The sequence below is a fragment of the Ahaetulla prasina genome, chromosome 1 (assembly GCF_028640845.1).
Source record: "Ahaetulla prasina isolate Xishuangbanna chromosome 1, ASM2864084v1, whole genome shotgun sequence".
NCBI lineage: Eukaryota > Metazoa > Chordata > Lepidosauria > Squamata > Colubridae > Ahaetulla > Ahaetulla prasina.
In genome coordinates, this window is record NC_080539.1 from 89,633,952 (window position 1) to 89,657,604 (window position 23,653).

The following is a 23,653-nucleotide window of genomic DNA, read 5'->3' on the forward strand; positions in this document are numbered from 1 at the left end:
TTGTTTCTCAACAAAGCTGCTCTCTGACTTTCTGTGAGCACTGAGGAATCCAACAGCAGTCCTAAGAATTGTATCTGATCTCTCAAAGGATAGGTTGCCATCCCTGATTTTCTCTAGATCGAGACTTAATTTGTTCACTTACTGTCGCTAAGAAGCTGTTTAAAACTTTTCATACATCCTTTCATATCAATTAAAAAAGGGGGGGGGAGAATAACAATATTCATGGAATCTAACTGGCTGAGGGAGGCTGTTTTCTCATTTCCTCATTAGAGATTTATAACAACTTGAATCATCCATCCATTGTTTTATGTAAATAACAGTAATGAGGAGAGTTCTGAGTGGATAAATGGCCTTAGAATTATCTCAATTAACAGATTAAATCCCAAAGGATTAAGTAACTGTCCATCAGCATCAATTGCTGGAAACGTTCAGAAAATATAGCAGGTGACACCATAGTGGAGGGCCCCAAAACCTTGCATCAGCCACACATTTTGGAGCATTACAATGATTATGTTCTGGAGACTGTGTATTTTTAAATAATTTAGTTTCTGCTTTCTAGAGGTCTTTGAATATAGACTCTAGATGTAGTCCAAATTAGAAAATGCATTTTTCATTTTCTCTGTTCACTATAAGATATACCAATCAGATAATACAGTATGTTTATTGGATGGGGAAAGAGAATATAGTTTACCTTTCACATTAGTTCATGCAGTGTAGACTTCAATAGACCTTTTACCTCCAGTTCAGGGGTGAAATGCTACCAGTTCGGACTAGTTTGGCCAATCCTGCAGCAATGGCGGTGGGTGGTTCAGAGAACCAGTAGCAATGGTGGCGCAAGGCTCCGCCCACCCACTTGGTTGTTGTTACTTCCTGGTTTTAATCAGGAAGTAGCCTGTTTTTTACCCTCTACGCATGCGCAGAAGGAGGGTCCACGCACACACGGGGCGCGTACACTTCCAAACTGGTAGGGAGGGTAAGTAGATTTCACCCCTGCTCCAATTCCTTATGAATGATATTTTCACTGTTTGTATTTGTTAAGAACAAATGTTTGTTTCATGTATTTTTGTGTTATTGCTGCCCCTATAAAAATTCATCTGTGCTATTGTGACTGTGTTTCCAACATTTTTTTAACAATTGCACACATAGATTCATTGATCATTTACCATCAAGTCAGAGTTGACTCTGAACATGAATAAACATTTCCCTAGAGAATCTGTTTCCAATTTGGCCCTTCAGATTTTCCAATAGTGCAGCAATTGCCACTGGAATTTCATTTAGCTGCTATTACCTTGTTGGCAGTTATACTCTTCCTTCCATCTTTCTCAGAAATATAAACTTCTGAAGAAAATATACCTTCACAACTTGTGTCTAAAATGTGGTTTTGTAAGTATAGATGTGTTGTGGCATTTGCATATTTTTTTCCAAATGCTGGTCTGATATATATGTGCAGTGATTAAATGCAGTATTGCAAGCTAGTTCTGCCATCTGCCAGCAATTTGATTCTCACCGGCTCAAGGTTGTCTCAGCCTTCCATCCTTTAGAGGTCAGTAAAATGAGGACCCATATTGTTGGGCGCAATATGCTGACTCTGTAAATCGCTTAGAGAGGGCTGCAAAGCATTAAGGGGTATATAAGTCTAAGTAATATTGCTATTGCCATATTCAGTATATAGGTTGGTCAAATAAGGGGAAGGTATGTAGCCTTATTTCACCGCAAAGCTGATCTGTTTTAGTATGTCTTCTATATACTATAGCCTTCTGCCTTGCGTATAGATTTTTCATGAAACAATGCCATTCCCATTTTCTCATGAACATTTCACAGCTTGATATAGTTGACACAATTGAGATTCCTCTATAAACAAGGAAGCACATAGTTCTTCTTTCTAGTAACTTTTGGGCTTTCTCAATTAACCTACATGCATTATCAGTAATGTATCATTGTTTTAATCTTTGAATAAGTTACTATCTCTGTATTGAGCATCCTTTAGCACACTAATTTGAGTAGAACCTCCTGAATTCAGAGATCTTTTAGAAGACTTATCTTGCTTTTCAGTGTCTGTAATCTTTGTCTTGCTTGGCTTTATTTTCTCTTCTTGGCAATTTTCACAGATTGTTCTAACATCCAATTTGATTTCTTTTTTCTTGCTTATTGGCAGTCTCTCTTCATCTGCATCCTTAACAATTTCTTTGTTTCCATTCATCAGTTCCTCAGATTTTATTTCAGTGAAATTCATGATTTCAAAATAATTCCTTATGTTCCCCTTGAAAATGATGAGTATATCAGGGCTGAAATTCTCCGGGTTTGGACCAGATCGCCCGATCTGGTAGTGATGGTGGCGGATGGTTCAGAGAACCGGGAGAAAAAATCCCTGGCCCCGCCCTCCAGCCCCAGCTGAGGTGCGTGATCATCAGAGGTTTTTTTTTTTTTACTTTTAAAAACATTTTTTCTTCAGCCAAAAAAATGCTTTTAAAAGTAAAAAAAGCCTTTGATGATCGAGCAGCTCAGCTGGGATCATCAGAACCCTTTAAAAGCTTTTTTTTAAACAACCTCTTTGGCCAAAGAGGTTGTAAAGAAACAAAAAATTTAAAAGGCTCCTCTGGCGATCCCAGCTGAGTTGCCTGATCATCACAGGCTTTTAAAATCATTTTTTTACAACCTCTTACAACAGCCTCCGCCCCTGCCTATGTAATCGCCCAGTCCCCACTTGCCTAATTGCTGCTTCTTTCAGGCTCGCTAAGCCTTGCTTCGGCTACTACAATCAATTGCATCAGCTAGCAACTGAATCTGCCTGCCTGCAATCCATCTCATCGGTGAGCAACTCAATCTGCCTGCCTCCAATTGTGTAAGTAACTGGGGGAGGGGTGAGCTTTAAAAAATAGTTAGTTGGGTTTTGTTTAAGGAGGTTTTTTTAGACAGCAATTTAAAATTAAGGAAGTTTTAAATTTAGCTGCTTTTATCTAAAAATATAAATAAAATAATAAAATAAAATATTTGTGCAGCTTTCTGAGATTTGGTGTGTTTCTGTAGTGTTTCACTCTAACTACACAAACACACAAAATCTCACAAAGCTGTATGTGGCATTTTGTGTGTGTGTGAGAGAGAGAGAGAGAGAGTCAGTTGTGTTGTGTTGTGTGTGTGTGTGTAAAGTGTGAAAGTTGGTTTTTGAGCTTTTTGTGGCTGTGTGAGGTTCCTGCTTGTTGCAGGGGCCATTTTGGGTGAAGTACAGCTGCTTTTACATTGTGTGTGAGTCAGTTGTGTTGTGTGGTGTGTGTGTGTGTGTAAAATGTGAAAGTTGGTTTTTGGTACCTCTTATTGTTTTGTGTACTTTGTTTATTATTTTTATTATTTATTGTTATTGCCCATGCCCACTCGGTCACCTGACTACCAAGCCACACCCACCAATTAAGCCACGCCCACAAAACCAGTAGGGAAAATTTTTAGATTTCACCCCTGGAGTATATGCTTAGAAGCATATCATGGAAACTAATTTTTTTTCTTCCACTTTAACATGATACAGAATTTACTTGACCATGAGCACTTAATGATCTGTTTCATGGTCAGCTCCAGACCATGAATTTGTTGTTATAAATAAGTTCTTTCATCTTTTTGTATCAGTAATGTGATTAATTTGATTTCAGGGTTCTCCATCTGGGGATATTCATGCATACAGGCATATTTTTTTATTCTTTTAAAGATTGTGTTAGCAATTAAGAAATCATTGGATTGGTAGAAACCAAAAAGTCATGTTTCTGTTTAATTTCTGTTTCCTAGACAATAGATTTCAATCACATTTTCCTTCCTGTCATTTCCAATACTAGCATTCCAGTTTCCAATCACAAACAGCAAATTTTGTCTGCATGTTATGTTAATTTCCAATCATCAACCACTTCACCGATTGTTGGAGTGTAAACTTGGATATTGTCATATTAAAGGATGGTTTATGAAAAGATATTAGTTACTTGCTGATAGAATTGTACCCATGTACTACCTTTGCTATATTGTTCCTCACTATGAAAACAATGCTATTCCTTCTTTCTTTTTCATGCCCTGGATAGAAAACAGTATGATCATCTGATTGGAAATGTCCAATTCCCATTCATTTTAATAAATGGCAATGTGTAATTCACTCATTTCATCTTTCACTATGCTGAGCTTTCCATATTCACTCCTCTTATGCTCCATGTTATCACCCTAATTCTATCTTTGCAGCTTCATATTTTCTTTTCTGGCCTGGCAATACTAACAATTAGTTATCTCAAAAACTTTAATTTAGCTGTATCATAAACAATATTACCACTCTGAAAGATCCTCAGCTTTTCCCCAGTAGCATGCCAAATGCCATTCAACCTGAGACATCCATCATCTGGCAATATATCATCAATCACTTCATATTGTCTGTCCATGTGATGCTCTTAGTAAAATGCAGGAACAGTTTACCATTTTTCCTAGATTGTTTCTTACCCAATAAAGGTGCTCTATTTTAGATAGATAGTCGATCAATAACTCTATTTTAGATAGATAGTCGATCAATAACTCTATTTTAGATAGGTAGTCGATCAATAACTCTATTTTAGATAGATAGTCGATCAATAACTCTATTTTAGATAGATAGTCGGTTGAAAGGTTGGCAGTTCAGCGGTTTGAATCCCGCGTAATGGGGTGAGCTCCTGTTACTTGTCCCAGCTTCTGCCAACCTAGCAGTTCAAAAACACATAAAAAATGCAAGTAAAAAAATAGGGACCACCTTTGGTGGGAAGGTAACGGTGTTCCGTGAGCCTTTGATGTTTAGTCATGATGGCCACATGACCATAGAGACGTCATCAGATAGCGCTGGCTCTTCGGTTTTGAAACAGAGATGAACACTACCAGCCCCCTAGAGTCAGGAACAATTAGCACAGATGCATGAGGGGAACCTTTACCTTTATTTTAGATAGATAACTGGGATGATGTCATGCTTTGGGTGACTCCACTGAAATTACCGTATATACTCGAGTATAAGCCGAGTTTTTCAGCACATTTTTTGTGCTGAAAAACGTCCCCTCGGCTTATACTCGGGTCTATACGGCTTATACTCAAGTTTTTTTTTTTTAAGCCCCTCGGCTTATCCTCGAGTATATCCGCCTTATCCTCGAGGTTTTTTTTTTTTCTTTTTTTCACATTTTACCGGACTGAAGCCCTGCCGGTGCAGTGAGAGGGCGGGGCGGGGGAGCCGCCAGCCTTCTCAGCTGAGGGAGGGAGGGTTTCCCCAACCGGTAGGTGCCTCATTTCCCACCCTCGGCTTATACTCGAGTCCCCAGTTTACCCCAGTTTTTGGGGTAAAATTGGGGACCTCGGCTTATACTCGGATCGGCTTATATTCGAGTATATACGGTACATACTTTTGGTGCATACTGCTGACATTCTTCATTAATCCTTCTCCGGAACACCCCATGCCATCATCACCGCAATGGGGCAGCATAGCATACAAACATTATACAATACCACACCTAGAACAAGAACTCCAATTTTGAACTAATAATAAAGCCAGAGGGCAGTGGTGAAATGCAGCTGGCTCTATCCGGCACGCACAAGCTGGTAGTGGCGGCGGGTGGTTCAGCAATCCGGTAGCAGAGGTGGTGGGAGCCTCCGCCCCCTCAAACCAGGACATCATCACGTCTTGATTTTGACCCTCTGCACATGCGCAGAAGGCTTTCCACATGTGCAGGTGACGGAGTGCACACAAGTGAAGCACATGACAACGGCGTATGAGTCAGCGCAACATGTGTACACACAGCGTGCACACATATCGAGCCGGTAGGAAAGGTAAGTGCATTTTACCCCTGCAGAGTAGGGAAGAAAGTGATAAATGGCATAGATCTCCTTCAACTGTTGGCTCTGGGAGATGCTGAAAGGAGATTCTTTCCAGGTCATTTCAATAGCACCAATAAGTGTTCCTTCTAGGAAGATAGGATAAACAAAGTATGTCCACAAGCTGGAAACTGTTAAGAGAAATCAAACGTTTTAAGCATGTAAAAGGTTTCCTTGTCTTTGGAGGCCTTTCTAGGCCATAACCCTCAAGCCACATGGCAGAACAGTTTTATTCACTGAAATGAAAGATCTACAGTCCGCCTCATATAATTTTTTAGAAGTTTTTAATGAAAAAGAAAATGCTGAAACTTATTGCAGTTTCAAAACAGACAGTAGGAGCCTTGTTGTTTCTCTGTGGAAGGATGAGGTATTTTGTTTATATTTTTCTCTGTAAGCCTCCGAAGAACTCAGGACCATGCATTCATTTTCTATTCTTCATATTAATCCTCATCACAATAATGGAGAATAGCATAGACTCTGACAGCATAGATAGGCCAGAGTCACTCATGGTGAAATCTATGCTTGTTTATTCAGAAGTAGGCTTTAATTAGCATAGTGGGATATGTTTTTTTGAGAAAATTTGAAGCGTGAGTAATTTTTGTAGCTAATTATAGATTTTAATGCAAGTTCTCCTTGCAACCATAATGCTAATAGGAATGGCTGAACTTTCTCTGTACTTTCATTTTGAAATAAAATATGCCAATTCCTACCTGAACTCTGGGATGGTGATCTGAACCAGTACACCTCTCTGCATACTTTTCCCATGCATAATTTTATTCTTTCTCATTTCACCTTTGTTCTTACAAGCTAAAACTGTAAAGCTACTTAGAACAGGTAAAGCACACAGGATTTGTGAAACAAGTTGAAAATACCTGGATAGGAGGATCTGGCTCCAGTGAATGAGGATTCTGTTCCTTCCTGGATAATTATATGCAAAAAGAAAAAAAAAGATGGAGGTACTTACTTTCCCTTTCCCCTTCAAAATAGCAATAGTGAATAGAATGGAATAGAATAGAGTAGAGTAGAGTAGAATAGAATAGAATAGAATAGAATAGAATAGAATTCTTTATTGGCCAAGTTTGATTGGACACACAAGGAATTTGTCTTGGTGCATATGCTCTCAGTGTACATAAAAGAAAAGATACATTAATCAAGAATTCTAAGGTACAACACTTAATGATAGTCATAGGGTACAAATAAGCAATCAGGAAACAATCAATATCAATATAAATCGTAAGGATACAAGCAACAAAGTTACAGTCATATAGTCATAAGTGCGAGGAGATGGGTGATAGGAATGATGAGAAGACTAATAATAATAGTAATGCAGACTTAGTAAATAGTTTGACAGTGTTGAGGGAATTATTTGTTTAGCAGAGTGATGGTGTTCGGGAAAAAACTGTTCTTGTGTCTAGTTGTTTTGGTGTGCAGTGCTCTATAGCATCATTTTGAGGGTAGAAGTTGAAACAGTTTATGTCCAGGATGTGAGGGGTCTGTAAATATTTTCACAGCCCTCTTTGTGACTTGGTCCTCAATAGAAGGCAAGTTGGTAGCAACTGTTTTTTCTGCAGTTCTAATTATCCTCTGAAGTCTGTGTCTGTCTTGTTGGGTTGCAGAACCAACCAGACAGTTATAGAAGTGCAGATGACAGACTCAATAATTCCTCTATAGAACTGGATCAGCAGCTTCTTGGGCCGTTTGAGTTTCCTGAGTTGGCACAGAAAGAACATTCTTTGTTGTGCTTTTTTGATGTGCCATTTCACAGTGCTTTACAGTCCTCTCTAAGCAGTTTACAGAGTCAGCATATTGCCCCCAATAATCTGGGTCCTGATTTTAACAACCTTGGAAGGATGGAAGGCTGAATCAACCTTGAGCTGGCAAGAACTGCCAAACTGCTGGCAGTCAGCAGTCAGCAGAATTAGCCTGCAGTAATGCATACGGTGCCACCATGGCTCTTATCCAGTGGTGGGATTCAAGTAATTTAACAACCGGTTCTCTGCCCTAATGATTTCTTCCAACAACCAGTTTACCAACTGCTCAGAAAGTTAACAACTGGTTCTCCCGAAGTGGTGCGAACTGGCTGAATCCCACCACTGCTCTTATCACTGTATTATTATCATAGATAATGTACATACATACCTACATACATACATACATACATACATACATACATATATACGTATGTACATATGTACATAAATACATTTACTTAAATTACTTACTTAATTAATAATATAGGCCAACCATATATGTATAATTAACAAGGGAACCAATGGCATACTAAATTACTCTGAAACATTTTCGAAAGCATTTTTGCCTTGTGCAGCATATCTCATATTTTATTTATTTATTTATTTATTTATTTTATTTTGTCACAACAATATATGTAGGAATCATACAAAAGATTATATTGTATATAAACATATATGAGTAAATATAAGGAGGTATAAGCATATATATAGAAAGAAGAAAAGAAAAACAATAGGACAGGAACGGTAGGCACGTTTGTGCGCTTATGCACGCCCCTTATGGTCCTCTTAGGAATGGGGTGAGGTCAATAGTAGAAAGTTTTTGGATAAAACTTTTAGGATTGTGGGAAGAGACAACAGAGTCAGGTAAAGTATTCCAAGCACTGATGATTCTGTTACAGAAGTCATATTTTCTACAATCTAGATTAAAGCGGTTGACATTAAGTTTAAATCTATTAGTTGTTCTAGTATTATTGCAATTAAAGCTGAAGTAGTCTTTAACAGGAAGGACATTACAGTAGATGATTCTGTGAGTTAAGCTTAGGTCTTGTCGAAAGCGACGGAGTTCCAAGTTTTCTAAGTCTAGGATTTCGAGTCTGGTGGGATAGGGTATTCTATTGTTTTCAGAGGAATGGAGTAAAATATTGTAAAATATTTCTGGACACGTTCAATTGTATTGATGTCAGAGACGTGGTGAGGGTTCCAAACAGGCGAGCTGTATTCTAGAATTGGTCTAGCAAATGTTTTATATGCTCTGGTTAGTAGTGTGGTGTTTTTGGAAAAGAAGCTACGCAAAATTAGGTTTACAACTCTTAGAGCTTTTTTTGCTATGCAGTTGCAGTGGGCTTTGGCACTTAGATCATTTGACATGAAAACTCCAAGGTCTTTAACGGGATGGGGGTCGTCTGTAAGGTAATGTCCATCTAGTATGTACTTAGTGTTTGGGTTCTTTTTTCCTATATGTAAGACTGAGCATTTGCTGGTTGAAATTTGGAGCTGCCAATTTTTAGACCAAGCGGTTAGATGATCAAGGTCATTTTGAATGATAGAAGTATTGTCTGTGATGTTAAATAGTTTGACATCATCAGCAAAGAGAACACAATTACTTGAGATATGGTCACAAAGATCATTAATGTATAGTATAAAGAGTGTTGGTCCAAGAACGCTGCCTTGAGGAACGCCACTCTTGACAGGAACAGGATTTGATAAAGCATTGCCAATTTTGACCACTTGTTGTCTGTTAGACAGAAAAGCAGATATCCATTTGTGGAGGGGCCCTGAGATGCCATAGGATATTAGTTTTCTGGTTGTTCCAAGTCGGGAGAAACAATAGTTCTCTAGATGTTACAGAAGTACAACTCTCAACATACCTGATAAGTCATGTTGGCCAGGCTTCTCAAAAGTTTTCTCCACAACTGCAGAAGAAAGGAAGTATTAAGAAAAAAAAGCAGTCAGAAAACTATATTTTTTTTAAAAAAAAGTTAATAATGGTATTCTGTAAAATAAGAACTCATTCTTTAAAAAAACTATAAAAAGTTGTAAAAAGTTGAAACAAAACAATCTCCAAACGTGATAAAAAGTAAAAAAAAAAAAATCACATCAAGATCACAAAGGAAAGTTTTATGGAAACACAGGGACCACAGATGAGTTATTTTTGTGAAGATGGAGGGATGGATGGATGGATAGAAGGAAGGAAGGAAGGAAGGAAGGAAGGAAGGAAGGAAGGAAGGAAGGAAGGAAGGAAGATATACATCTTCCCATATGAATGAACCAGTCTGAAGAAAATAATGTTCAAATACAAGACAAATTTAAAGTGCTGAAATATCACACCAGCAAAAAAGAGAGATTTCTGCAAACTAATTTTAGTGATATGTGAGAATTATGAAAGCAATTGATTTATAGCATTGCAGCTGTCAACAAATAAAATTCTATGATCATTCTATAGACCCTAAAATTTCCCGCTGAGTTACAATTTATATCAACAAAGTAATTAGTTTTCCCCCATAACTAATGTTAGCAAGTTTATTTTAATTTATAAAAGCCTTTAAAATGTGTTAAATGGGAAGAAACATGTCATGATTTCCTATGAAAACAACAAAACATTTGTGTCATCCTTGAGCTTTACAATGGAGATAATCTATAGAGCAGTGGTTGAAACTATTCCGTGAACCCAGCTTGACTCTATTTTTTAAAAAAATCTTTGAACACAAATCTTTTTTTCAAGTTCCCTGAAACACTACTAGCAGAACATTAACAAAAATGATCTTCACATCTCCAGATTTTTATCATACACACATATATAGGGACAGAAGGACTGCATCATGTAAATTCAGAAAAGCCTATGAACTCTCAGCCTGACTTTTCTATGTTTCTGTATTTAAATATTTAGCAAGCCATGGAAAGTAGAGTTTAACTATGTTTTTTGTGAGATTGGAAAGTTGGGGTATTAGATTCATAATTAGATACAAATTTTATAAACACATACAATTATATATTATATAAACTTATTCGGTTGTTTCCAACAGAGCATATAATGTATAGGTACCGGAAACCAGCTGAACATCCCATGGCTATTGGTATCACTAGGAATAGCAATAGCCCTTAGAGTTATATACCACTTCACAGTGCTTTACAGCCCTCTCAGTGTCATCCTATTGCCTCCAACAATCTGAGTCCTTGTTTTACCGACCTTGGAGGGATGAGTCAACTTTGAGCTGGTGAGATTCGAACTGCCGGCAGTCAGCAGAAGTAGCCTGCAGTAAAGCATTCTAAGCATTGCACCACCACAGCTTATTTATTATAGAATAATAAATACTCAGTATTTTTAAATACTGAGAGATTTATTTTATTGTTTGGGATGGCATTATAAGATATTTCGGTTCCTGCCCTTCAAAGAACATCCCAGATAAAACATTGCAAAATTTCTGGTCTTGATAGATGCTATTTTGGAGATTCAAACCAGGAGATGGAACTGATTCTTTGAAGTTCAGGAAATGCATATTATTCCTGTTAAGTTCGGGCAATGAAGAGGCAGGAGACCAACGAGTGGCAACAGCTCTTTAGTTTATTGTGACCCAGCAAAAGACAACCGGCAAAAACCCCTCTTTAAATACTCTTTTGGCTGAGGCTTCAACCAATCAGCAACATGCAATTTTCCCGCCCAAAATTCCCTCTCGAAGTTCAAAATACATTACACTCCTTCCCTCCCAGAATGCTTTGTACCTCTATTAACATAATATCTACATGCTATCTCTCTACGTAGTCACGCAGGTAGACAGGGCGTCTCCTAACTCTTTCTGACCTGCGCAGTTCATTTTCTGGGAGAGAGTCGAGCTGGTCAGAGGGACTGTTTGTTCCTCCCCGCTCCTCCTCTAGGCCGTCCGGCCCTGGATTATTGGTTGAATCGTTCCTGTTGCCTTCAGGAGGAACCGGTTGGCGTCGCTGGACTTCATCGGAATCAGATAAGTCCTCCGCTCACCTCGGGTTTGAGTCAGCTGCAGATTCAAACAATTGGTAGTCAGGGCCTGGTTGTTTGGTTTCTAATTTGTTTGGTATACGTTTTCTTAGCTGGTCTATGTGGCGTTTCCATACCCGGCCGTCCTCCATGTCTACTACATATGATTTGGGTCCGGTTATGCCCAAAATTTCCCCTTTTAACCATGTTGGGCCCTCGCTATAGTTGTGTGCCCATACTAGGTCACCCACTGTCATTTCCCTGGTTCTTCCTTGAATACCCTTGTACCCGTCTGGGGTATAAGTTGGGTTTAGTCGGTCTAGCGGGCACCTGAGTTTCCTGCCCATTAAAAGTTCTGCTGGGCTGCGGCCAGTTGTTACACAAGGGGTCCTATGTTGGAAGGCCAGGAAAGTGTCTATTTTCGTTTGCCAGTCGCCTGGACTTATCCTAGATAGCGCTTCCTTGGTGCTCCGAACGAAACGTTCTGCAAGTCCGTTCGTCGCCGGGTGGAAAGGCGCCGAGAGGACATGTCTGATACCCTCTCCCGCTAGATACCCCTCAAACTGATTTGCCGTGAATTGCGGGCCGTTGTCAGAGACTAGGGTGTCGGGCAGGCCGTGTGTTACGAATAGATGCCTTAGGATTGTGATTACTGCTTCGGCCGTTGTGCTTTTCATGAGGATTATTTCCAACCATTTTGAGTAGGCATCTACCACAATTAAAAAGGTCTGCCCATGGAACGGCCCCGCAAAATCTATGTGAATCCTGGACCAAGGCCCCTGGGGTTTCTCCCACTCTCTAACTGGGGCTGTAGGGGGTAGCGACCTTGATTCTTGGCAGGATTGGCATTTTCCTACCCTGTCGCTGATGTCCTTATCCATTAAGGGCCACCATACATAACTCCTCGCTAAACTCTTCATCCGCACAGTCCCTGGGTGGCCCTCATGCAACAGTTCCAACACATTTTCGCGTAATTTTTCTGGGATAACTACCCTATCCCCCCATAACAGACACCCCCCTTGAACAGACAGTTCTGATTGTTTTTTCGCAAAGTCTTTGAAACGCTCACCTGGCGCAGCGGGCCAACCCCTTTGCACCCAACCGATCACAGTCCGAATTGTAATGTCTCTATACGATGCCCTAGCCACCTGCTTGGATGTGACTGGGACAGAGTCCAAAGAGTCAATTAGTAAGACGGGTGTCCCTGGGGTGGGGTCCTCAATTGTCTCTGGTAGAGGGCATCTGCTCAGAGCATCCGCATGCCCTAAGTCTTTTCCTGGGCGGTAGAGCAATTTGTAGGAGTATGCTGCTAGGAAAATAGTCCATCGGGTCAGCCTGGGAGAAAGTGCCACGGGCGTTGGGCGGTCACCCGCTAAAAGCCCTAGAAGGGATCTGTGGTTTATTTATTTATTTATTTATTTATTTATTGTATTTATATATCGCCCTATCTCCCGAAGGACTCAGGGCGGTTCACAGGCAAATAAAAACACATAAATACAGATTAAAATAACAATTAAAAAACTTATTCTAAAAGGCCGAATGTTTAAAAACAATATAAAAAAATAAAACCCATTTAAAACCAATAAATTTAAAATCTAATCCAGTCCTGCGCAGATGAATAAGTGTGTTTTAAGCTCGCGACGGAAGGTTCGGAGGTCCGGAAGTTGACGAAGTCCTGGGGGTAGTTCGTGACTATCTCGAAATTTCGTCTGAATAAGTATTCGTGAAATTTCTTAACCCCGGAGACTATGGCCAACGCTTCCCTATCTAACTGGCTGTAGTTCCTTTCTGCAGAGGACATAGTCCGGGAATAATACGCTATAGGGGCTTCTGTTCCATTCGGTAACCTGTGGCTAAGCACTGCCCCCACCCCATATGGTGAAGCGTCGCAAACTAGTACTAGTGGCAACGTGCCATTGTACTGGATGAGGAGGCTATCGCTGGACAAAAGGTTTTTTACCCCCTCAAATGCCCTAGCCTCTTCTTTTCCCCATGACCACACAGCTTTCTTTGCTAGCAACTTATGTAGCGGCTCGGCTACTGTTGCTTTATTCTTCAAGAATACCGCATAGAAATTAACAAGCCCCAAGAATGCCTGTAATTCTGTTTTATTTTTGGGGGCTGAGGCCTTTCTAATGGCCCGTACCTTGCTCTCCGTTGGGTGGATCCCTTCCCTGTCTATCCTGTATCCTAGGAATTCTACAGATTTCACCCCAATATGGCATTTGTTGAGCTTAACCTTAAGCCCCGCTGACCTAAAAATGCCCAACACCTTCCTTAGTTTTACCCCGAGTTCCTCTAAGTTTTCAGCTGATACCAATACATCGTTGAAGTATGGTACCACTCCTGGCAGGCCCTGTAATAATCGCTCCATTAGGTTCTGGAAGAGCCCTGGGGCCACGCTAACTCCGAACTGGAGTCACGTACATTTGAAAGCCCCACGGTGCGTGACGATTGTCTGCGCCTCAGCTGTGCTGCTATCTACAGGTAGCTGCTGGTAGGCTTGGGCCAAATCGAGTTTGGCGAAGACCTGCCCTTGCCCTAATGAGTGTAGCAGATGTTGCACCACTGGAACGGGGTATGCACTTTTCTGCAACGCTTTGTTAAGCGTTGCTTTGTAGTCAGCGCAAATTCGGACCGAACCGTCCGGTTTTACTGGGGTTACTATGGGTGTCTCCCATTTTGCATGGTCAACGGGGACTAATATTCCCTGGCTTACTAACTTGTCCAATTCTCGGTCGATTTTAGGTTTTAGGGCGAATGGGACCCTCCTAGCCTTTAACCGGATAGGGGCAACTTGGGGGTCGAGGTTGAAAGAAATAGGGGTCCCCACGTACTTGCCCAGGCAATCCTTGAATACGTCCTCGAACTCCTTCAGTAGTTCGTCTCTGAGGATGACGTCGCTCCTGTGGACCCCGGTCACTCCCATACCCAAAGCTCGGAACCAGTCCAACCCTAGCAAACTCGGTAGAGTTCCATTTACTATGGTGATTGGCAGGGTCTTTGTGAATTGTCCACATTTGACTTGGACGGCTGTAGCTCCTCGAACAGGGATCCGATTCCCCTGGTAGTCCTGCACCCTCAGCTTCTGGGTTTGTAGCTGACGTTTAGCGATTGCTGGCAAGTCTCTCATGATGGTGTCCCAGGACATAATTGTGATTGACGACCCAGTGTCTACTTCCATGGGACACGGCACCCCTTCAACGTAGACTTGGGTAAATATCTTCTTCTCTAGTCGTGTCGATGCGTGGCCCACTCTCACAGTGGTCTGGTTTAACTTCGCGCCGTTTTTAAATGGACCAATCCCTGGCCGCTTCGCTGCTCCCGCGCTCTGATTGGTCGGTTTGAATTTTTGGCGGGAAGGTTGGGGGGCTCGGCAGGCCCGAGCTATGTGTCCTTTTTTTTCACACCGCCGACAAACTGCATCCCTGAATCTGCAGTTTTGCCGTTGGTGTTGCCCCCCACAACTCACACATTCGTCCTGGTCACCTCTCTCCAGCCTCCCGGTGTGGAACACCTCTTCCTCTTCCTCACCTTCCAATTCGGCCTGGATTTCTTCGCTGTGGACCGGTGTAGTCTTTGTCCCGGCACCCTGCGCGTTTGGCTTTTGCAAGGTCTCCGCCACCTTGGTGGACATTTCATGAGCTCTGGCTTCGTCCAGGGCTATCGCTAGAGTCAGGTTGCTTTTAGACAGCAGCCGCCTTTGTAGTCTGATGTTTCTGACCCCACAAATGAGCTGTTCGAGTAAGGAGTCCTCCAAATCTCTGTACTCGCAGTGGTTTGCGGCTTTCCTCAATGCGGCCATGTACACACTTATTGATTCGCCTTCTCGCTGTACCCGTTGCCTCAATTCGAAACGTTGGACGAACTTTGAGGGTACCGGTGCGTAGTGTGCTCGAAGTGTTGTTTGTAGTGTCTGCCACGGTACCGATTGTACCGACATTGGCTCTGAGAGTGACTCCGCCGTATCGAAGACCTCTGGACCGCAGTGGCTCAGGAAGTATGCTCGCTTCCGATTGTCCGAGACTCCCTGTAGTTCGTTCACTTCGAGGAAACACTCGAAACGAGCCATGTACGACCCCCATTTTTCCTTGGCTGGGTCGAATGGCACTGGCGGCGTGTAGCTGGACATCGCTATTTTCCGCCTTCGCAAACTGGCTGGGTTAAGGAATTCCTGGTTCCTTCAGCTCTTTCTTTTGATCTCACTGCCTCAACATCCCACCTTCATCGCCAATGTTAAGTTCGGGCAATGAAGAGGCAGGAGACCAACGAGTGGCAACAGCTCTTTAGTTTATTGTGACCCAGCAAAAGACAACCGGCAAAAACCCCTCTTTAAATACTCTTTTGGCTGAGGCTTCAACCAATCAGCAACGTGCAATTTTCCCGCCCAAAATTCCCTCTCGAAGTTCAAAATACATTACAATTCCTGTCCTCTCAATACTGTCAGTTATGATTTATTAAATGCCTAATAGCTAATTTGTATAAGTGGATTTCCCTGGAGTGAGGAATGAGAAAAAAATGATATAACACACTGTGTTCTGAAATGCAGAAACTAGGAAATGATGTTTTCTATGTAGTGGAAGGCCTCAGAGTTAAATACAATGGAATATCCAATGTGTTACAAGAAAGAACACCTCTAGGACTCAGTGAAATAAAGATCCAAAGATGTGTTCCTTTAAAGGCTTTTTCTATCTGTAAAGAAGATTTTGAGCATTTGTAATCATAGATCTATGTCATGTATTTGGTAGACATAATAATAAGATTCCTTAATAAAACTCCTGAATAGGCAAACTAGCCCCATCCCCTCAGTTCCAACACACCAATCTTCCATGTATGTTGGCTAACACACCATCCAAGTCACTCTACAGCAGGGATGTCAAACTCAATTTCATTGAGGGCCGTATCAGGGTTGTGTTTGACCAGGCCAAGATGGGCATGGCCAGCTCAACATCACTCATATCAGGGGTACCTATGGTGGCTCGAGTGCTCTGCCAGCTAAAATGGGCTTCCGAGCTCCATTTTTGGCTATGAGGCCTCCTGCAACCCTCTGCCAGTGAAAACAGTTCCATTTTCACTGGCAGAGGCACTGCAGGCTGGTCCTTCACTGTTTCCAGGGTGGCCCTGTGGGCCAGATCAAAGCACCCCATGCACTGGATCCAGCCCAGGGCCTTGAGTTTGACACCCTTGCTCTACAGCATGAATTTAGTAATCCCCCTGTGAGGATCTGACCAGGTTCAGACAAATGTCAGTTACATGTTGGTTGGTGGGCACTGTTACCTACCTATTCTTGGGAGCATCTGTGGTTGATACTAAGCATTTATAGCAGGCTAAAGTAAAACTGCTCTTGAAAAAACACCTAAACAAAACAGATGCTAGAGAAAACTTGTAGATAGTATTAGCTTTGGTATTATTAACTAAAATAATTATGTTTTTTTAAAACAAAATGAGAAAAAGTCCAAAGGAGAGAGATCAGAGATGTTGAAAAGCATTAAAGAATGCATACTGGTACTAGAAAAGAGTCATGAATTATTTAAGGGAAGAAAAATAGTAGTCAATTGATTAAACATCTTGCAAGAAAACAGAAGGAAATAGATTATTTTAGCATCTGTTTGACTCTAAAATCCTACTCCATGCACCTCTTAAGCACAATGGTGAATTTAAACAATCTTAAGATAATTTAATAATTTTGGGTTCAATAGTTTCACTGTTGTCGTTTTTTAAAGCCTTTACAAATGAACTAGTTACAATAAAAATGCAGAATAATCAAAGGTATTTTGATAAGGGCAAAGACATGTATTAATCATCCTATGTTAGTTCAACTTTCTTCATCATTAGCATTGTTGTTGTTGTTATTAGTTGCAAAGTCATGTCCGACCCATCGCAACCCCATGGACAACATTCTTCCAGGTCTTCCTGTCCTCTCCCATCCCCCAGAGTCCATTTAAGCTCACGCCGACTGCTTCAGTGATTCCATCCAGCCACCTCATTCTCTGTCGTCCCATTTTTCTTTTGCCCTCAATCGTTCCCAGCATTAGGTTCTTCTCCAGTGAATCCTTCCTTCTCATTTGGTGGCCAAAGTATTTGAGTTTCATCTTCAGAATCTGACTTTCTAAAGAGCTGTCAGGGTTGATCTTCTCTAGGACTGACCGGTTTGATCACCTTGCAGTCCAAGGGACTCGCAGGAGTTTTCTTCAGCACCAGAGTTCAAAGGCCTCAATTCTTTGGCGCTCAGCCTTTCTTATGGTTCAACTTTCACAGCCATACATTGCAACTGAGAAAACCATAGCCTTGACTATACGCACTTTTGTTGGCAGGATGATGTCCCTGCTTTTTAGTATGCTGTCTAGATTTGCCATAGCTTTATTAGCATTACTTTCCTCAAATACTAAAAATGCTAAATAATTCCGGTGGACATATAGAAGTGTTTGAATGTGACACTCCAAATGTTATTAAATAACAACCACCAGCATCTGTAACATGGATCTGTAATACGGATCTGTAACATGCATCTGTCCAGGCTAGGTAAGACCCCTGGAAGTTTCAGCTGAAGAAACTTTGCTTTGTTACAAGTATCTCATTCCAACTGTCAGAAACTGAATAGATTTTGAGATGAGCTTTTCTTTATAGAAAGTGTAAAGAAAAGTCAGAGTTGCCAAATAAACAATATTTGAATTTAAATTAAGAACTCTGAGGGTTCATTCAAAAGACAGATTGGCTCTTTATCACTATTGCAGTGCTCTCCCACTGCACCAGGAGGAAGATGAATTTATTTATGTATTTAGCATATGACATATCACACATGGACTAGCAATATATATTAATGTTTCATCTAGATTAGTAGAACCCAACGGAATATAATTGTTAAAAAGATCTGTGTTCAAATTCCAAGGTCTAGGCCAGTGTTGTGTCTTGTCCGCTCTCACCGCAGCCGGGGTCTGCTTATCTGCTCCCGAACACGGAGGAATGTATGCCTCCCGGTCCCAGCCCTGGCTCCATGCCCAAGCAGGCTGCAGAGGAGGGAGCATCCCCCGGCCCCAGCCCTGGCTCCATGCCCAGGCAAACGGAGCAGCTAGACCCTTCCCCCTCTCCACAGCATGTGAGCCTGAGGAAAGTTTACTTCCAACAGCTGATTGGAGTGACCCTCGCATCAGAAGACTGGATAGGCGGAGGCAACAGAAGGAAGGGAGGGGCAGGCCTTAATGAGTGCTGAGTCATGGAGCCACACCCCATGGCCTATATAAAGGATCTGCTTTCTGGCAGTCTCTGAGTCAGGCAAAGTCGAACTTATCTTGCTGAAGTCACTTACTGGTCTCCTGCCTGCTCTGAGGACTTTGCTAGGACTTTGGGCAGAGCTGCAGAGGCAAGCCTGATTCGGATTTCCCTGACCTGGCCGTCAGCGGAGGAGTGGGACACGACAGCCAGGGATATCAAACTAGTGGCTGCGTCATGCTCAGGCCACACCCACCCCAGCTCCGCAAAGGCAAAATACATTGCGATACATCATGTGGCATCAACATGACGCAGCAAGTTTGACACCCATGGTTTAGGCCATCTAACCATTGAAGTGCAGCATCATTTATATTTAAAAAATCAGATACTGGATTGGTATATACAGTACCATCAGCTTACAGCCGGTCATGATATTATCTACAGAAGATAAAGTCATGGCCTTAACAAAGACACGTTTACTTATATTTCTCTTTTGCATTTCCTTTTGCATGGACTCAGCTTCAACTTCAACTTTTTTAATTGACTCAACTGACAATGATAATAAATTATAAAAGAAGATCCTCTTTTCCAGTCAACAATCATGCAGTTAATGAATGCATGGCCTTTTCAGTTTGTTCAAATGAATCTCGTTTTATTCGGTTAGCATGCGAATATTTAAACAATTGTCACATGACACATGGACTTAAGCTCTAATGCTTCAGCAATCCAAAAGTGAATTGTGGGAAATAAGGTCATCTGCCTTGAAAATAAATAGCTCTAATCATTATGTATTAGCATTATCGCCTAGTGGAAATCAGAAGTTCAATGGAATATTTAGAAAGTATGCCCCTCTCTATATTTTGAGGAAAAAATATAGAAAGCATTGGAAGCATAATCATGAAATCAGTTGATCTTATATTCTCCAGCTACTGAGTCTGATGCAAATGTCTTTTAGATGGGAAACTGCAAAAATTGTTAATGATGCATGTGAATTGTTTCAATTCTCAAACACATACCAATGAAAGGTTAATGTATGCAGCATATAAAGGCAACTCAGATGCAAACTATTCTAGTGACTATTTCAAAGTAGAATACATAATCAAAAATTACATCTAATATAGAAAATATAACAAAAATAATTGCTTGATAAACTGTACGAGCAAACATCTGTCACTTTTATGATTCAGAGATGGGTTAGAAAAGATGCTTCTTTCCTAGGATGGATAGATGGATGGATAGCAGTTCTGAGTTTTATCACACAAATATTTTAAAATAGAGCTCAAGGTTGGTTTAAGGACAGGAAGATATGGGATTCAGGGAGATAACAGTAGGCTTAATTCTCAAGAGGTCCTTTTGATATTTATAATTGTCTTTGAATTCTAAGGGAGAAAGGTGCTTCGCTTGCAATAACTGACATGAACACCAAAAGTTTGCAAGGAAACCCAGTAAGTTCCCATATAAATTAATAACTTCCTTTCAGTCTTTGGAGGAAAAACAAACCTGAGAACAGCTTTATAGTAGAAACTCTGATATTGAGATGTTCATGCATGCCAGCAGTTTCAACAGCCACTATAATCACCTTCCTGCTATAAGTAAAGTTCTCTTGTTTGCAATTGTTATATCTGTATGAACTGCAGAGTATTCCTATTAAAGCAGAGCCATTGTAGTCTGGCTGTTTTTTACTGTTATAGTTGTCAATAAGATATTGCCAGGGTACTCAGAAATACGTATATAGCTAGTCCTTGACTTATGATCACAATTAAGCCCAGAATTTATGTTGGTAAGTGAGAAATTTGTTAAGTGAGTTTTGCCCCATTTTACAACTTTTTTGCCATGTTTGTTAAGTGAATCACTGCAGTTGACAAATTAGTAACATGGTGGATAAGTGAATCTCCCCACCCCCCCAGGAGTGAAATCAAATAGGTTCTGACAGGTTCTGGAGAATCAGTAGTGGAAATTTTGAGTAGTTCAGAGAACCAGTAGTGGAAATTTTGAGTAGTTCAGAGAACTGGCAAATACCACCTTTAGCTGGCCCTAGAGTGGGGTGGGAATGGGGATTTTGCAATATCCTTCCTCCAGGAGTGGGGAGGGAATGGGGTTTTTGCAGTATCCTTCCCCTGCCATGCCCACCAAGCCACACCACACCCACCAAGCCATGTCCACAGAACCGGTAGTAAAAAAAACTGGATTTCACCACTACCCCCCCCCCTTGACTTTGCTTGTCAGAACGTCACAAAAGATGATCACCTGACCCTGGGACACTGCAATCATCGTAAATCCGAACTAGTTGTCAAGCATCCGAATGTAAATCACGTGACCACACGGTAACGTGGTCCTAAGCGTGAAAAATGGTCATAAGTTCCTTTTTTTCAATGCCTTTGTAACTTCAAATGGTCACTAAATGAACTGTTGTAAGTCGAGGACTACCTGTATGCCCTTCTTCTGCCATTATTCCCCTCCAACTGCTACTGATGATGATGATGATAAATATTGGCAGTACCGTATTATAATGTTCTGGATTGATGGGCTGAGATATGAGAATTACGTAGAAAACAGTCTCTTACGGCATCACTCCCATTTCCAACTTACAATTCGACAACTGCTTTGTTTTTCACCCTCAAATAGGGCTTTGAAAGAATTGGGATATTAGATCTCTCTATAAGACAGTGCTGTCAGTGGTGGGTTTCAAATTTTTTTACTACAGGTTCTGTGGGTGTGGCTTGGTGGGCGTGGCATGGCTTGGTGGGAATGGCAGGGGAAGGATACTGTAAAATCTCCATTCCCTCCCCACTCCAGGGGAAGGTTACTGCATAATCCCCATTTCCTCCCAATCAACTGGGACTCGGGAGGCAGAGAATAGATGGGGGCGGGGCCAGACAGAATTTTCGCTACCAGTTCTCCGAACTACTCAAAATTTCCACTACCCGTTCTCCAGAACTGGTCAGAACCTGCTGAAACCCACCTCTGAGTGCTGTTGTTTTTGTTTTTGTTTTGAATTTTTTTTATTTTTTAAAACAAACAAACATAAAAGCATCTTCAATCCAATTACAGTGTGTTGGTGGGCTGATATACACCTCTTTAAGTTATCTATTCATCTGATATCTATCCAAATATCTTAATCAATTAATCCTTTAATTAACCAATGGCTATAACATATCATTCTGTCATTTCATATACATTTCCCCAAGTTAATATTTTATCTAGTTACATCATTCATACCATCACCATATATTTAATATATTTAATTCAATTTATTCATATTTTCCTTTATATTAGCCTTTCTCAAATCTTTCCTAACATATTCTTCCTTCTAGCCATTGATAGAATAAATCCCATACCTTGTAATGTTGTTTTGTGTTTGCTAAAAATTGGAAAAATGATAACTTACTTTTGCAAGATGAAATTATTAGGAAAATGATGGAATGTGCAGAAAGGAGTAAATTGACATTTGAAATTAGAGAACAAGAAGATAGTGCTGTTGTTTTTTCAGCGCAATCAATTTTGCTGGAGAATCTGTGACCACCCATGTCTTAATACTTTCTACCACTAGAGGACTCTGCTCGATGCCAGTCTAAAGAAATATAAACATTATTGCTGATAGTTCATTAAGAGTTCTAGCAGGCAGGGTTGAAGTTTTATGGCATTTTGGAGCACTTATCTAGCTAGTTATGGAATGGAAGACTTCTCTTTGGCATTTGCCGGTGCCCTGTGACATCTGAATTATCATAAGGTCAACACATTTGTTGAACCTTGGCAGCACTTAAGCACTTTTCATCTCATTTGCAGCCATTTAGGCCAAGCAATTTGAAAAGATGAAAAAAAGCAAACCTAAAACAACAGTGAAATGGTCAAGTGAAGGTAAAATGATAATGCACGTTAAGTGTGTACACACACACACACACACACGTACACACACGTTGAAAACGCAAGAAGGGTTTAATAAGAAACTTTCTTACAGCGTCACTGTAACTGAGAGGAGATTATTTTAAGCAACTATCATACTACAAGTTTCCAAAATGTCCGTAGAAACCTGTCAACAAGTGGGTACTATAGCTATCGTTAAGAGATAGCAATGGAAAAAGCCTAAGAGTTGCACTGATCTCAGCATCTGCCATTTATTTATTTATTTATTTATTTATTTATTTATTTATTTATTTATTTATTTATTTATTTATTTATTTATTTATTTAAAAAAAACAGAGTTCTCAGTGAGTCCAGACAGCAGAATGATTAAAGTGACACCCAGAACCTATCTGCATTGCTGCTAGCCCCAGTGGAGACCTCTGTGGTGGTGTCATCGTAACACAAGCAAATCTAATGAAAGATGCAGGCTCTGACAACAAGTGAAGGTTTAAGAAGCAGTTTCTTATAAGCCTGAAGATTTGCACCAAAGCCCTAGCTGCTGTTTTGACTGCTATTCTTTCCTGGCGAGGTGGCTAGTTGTCTACAACTTGTGGAGCAGAAAAAGAGTCCTACTTTCTTGCAAGTAGGAAATCAGGGGAGATTGCATTTCACTTCATCATGAGACAACAGCTGTCAGTCCAAAGGGGAGAAACTGAAAGATGAAAACTGGATTAAGTGTCTTCCTAACACAGTACCAACTGAGCCAAAATGAGCATATCCATAGACTCCGTGGACTTAAAGCTTTCACAGTAACCATAATTCATGTGACATCAAAGCAGTGATTACCACAATTTCCTGGCTGTCTGTTTCTGTTTATTTATGGCACATTACACATATTTAATGCTATTCTCATACAGTACTACAGCTGCCACTGTTGAACATTTTGGTAGCAAGCTAAAGGGGGAGAAACTAGCAGAATAATAAAACCAATAACAGCACAATGCATTTCTCTCCCCCCCCCCAAATTGAATGTTATCTTAGTTGTGAGTGT